Raw genomic sequence first — 2,022 nt, 5'->3', positions numbered from 1 at the left:
TTGCTAGGGATTGAACCCAAAGCCTTGTGGGTACAAGGCAAGCACTCTACCAACTGAGCTGTATCCCCAACCTCTGAAACACAGGTTTTTTAAAGAGGTAGTTCAAAGTCTACATTCCACATATTCTCCATTGGAGTAGTAATTCACTTGTTAATCTGGAGATCATTTATTCCTGAGATCTCCTGACGCCATTCCCAAAATCGGAATGACTTCATTCCTATGGTGGGTGAGTGCTTGAGGACAGATAACTGAGTAGGATGGACAAGAAAGGTAATCCTGTTTCCCCTGAGATTAAAGAGGGGGAGAGGTGAGAGAGGTACAGGGAGAGAGGAAGAGAAAGAAACATGTTCTTTAAAAAATAAATTGCAGTGACAGAACAGCAAGGGCTATAAATATAAAATAGGGCATAAAATAACCACTATTATAAAATTACCTTACATGTCTACAGAAAAACCAAGAAAAAAAAGAAAACATAAAAACAACTTTCAGCTACTAATCTGATAATAACTGTTGATCAGTTTTTGTTGCACAAAACATCTCTACATCTGCCTCTACCATGAATGACCATCACAGATCACACTTTCCATTGATCACAATGGCTGGTTACAAAATCCATAACCATGTGGGCTGGATGAGGCTTTTCAGCTTAAAATACTTTTATATCCATGATATCATGTAATATTTCCCACAGATTTAAAAGCTAGTAAATATCAGCATTTCATTTTACAGTTGAGGAAACTAAAGACTGGGAGACTTGCCTCCCAAAACTAAAACATGTCACCTTTGTGCTCTGAACTCAAATCTTCAGAGTCCTGTGTGCTAGTCAAAATTTTTGTTCTGAAAAGAGGATACATTCTTCTTCACAATAAATAACCTTTTGTTCACAGAAGCTTTGTTCAGAATAGCCAAAAGGTGGAAATAACCCAAAGTGTCCATCAGCAGATGAATGGATAAAGAGTATGTGCTCTATCCATACAATCACATATTATTCAGCCTTAAAAATAAGGAATTGTTAAGTGCTGTGGCCCCATCTCTCAGCCATAACAATTAATTCAGAAAAACTGGCAAGAAGGGTGATGGGGGATTGAGAAAAGATAGATAGATAGATAGATAGATAGATAGATAGAGAGAGAGAGAGAGAGAGAGAGAGAGAGAGAAAGAGAAGAGAAAGCTGGGGCTAGATGGGACATTACCCTCTGATGGAGGAATAATGACTCATATTTGGTATAGTGCATTTATTACCTAGGTTTCATCATCAAAACATTATTTGTGGGAAAGTTTCAGCAAAGCAAACAATCTGAAGGACGCAGGACTGGCAAGATATTAGGGTTATCTTGTTATGCTCAGAATTCTCTATCCTGGGAGTTGGTGCCTGAGCTCAAGATGCAGACTGATACAGCTCTGCATCTTTGCATAGAGCCTCCTCAGGCTGGGCGTCACCATAGCAACTGGGTCATCTTGACCTGCATCCTTGCACAGGAATTTCCCAGTGCAATGCAGCCATCAGGCAGTCAAAGAACCATGATTGAAGTCACTGCTCTCCACAGTTAAGATGGTGAAGTTTATGTTATGCAGAGAAGGAAGAAATCAAGAAAGGAAGTGAGGGAAGGAAGAAGGAAGGAAGGAAGAAGGAAGGAAGAAAGGGAGGGAGGGAGGGAGGGAGGGGGGAAGGGAGGGAGGGAAGGAGGAATGAAGGAAGGAAGGAGGGTTCCTGAGCCTGAGAATGCAGGGCCTGGGCAGCCTGGCACTGTGTAGGAGTGTGGTCCAGGTCACTGGCTTCTGGGAAGTTGTCATCAGAAGCCTTTGGCAGAGGGAGTTCAACTACCTCTGCATCCCTGTCACCATTTCTGCTGACCTCTAACAGAAGAGGGTTTTGATGGTCTCAGTTGCCAGGTACATGCCCAGGTCCCATTCAGAGCTGCAGACCATAGAGTCCCTGCGGGAGATGTATGAGGGTGGGGTACACTCTCCCAAGGCATGCGTGCTGTACAGTCATGCAAAGAATGCTTCTATGTGTTTATT

The sequence above is a fragment of the Callospermophilus lateralis genome, chromosome 12 (assembly GCF_048772815.1).
Source record: "Callospermophilus lateralis isolate mCalLat2 chromosome 12, mCalLat2.hap1, whole genome shotgun sequence".
In the NCBI taxonomy this organism is placed as follows: domain Eukaryota; kingdom Metazoa; phylum Chordata; class Mammalia; order Rodentia; family Sciuridae; genus Callospermophilus; species Callospermophilus lateralis.
The sequence above is the reverse complement of the archived record's forward strand: the minus strand, read 5'-3'. Positions refer to the sequence as shown.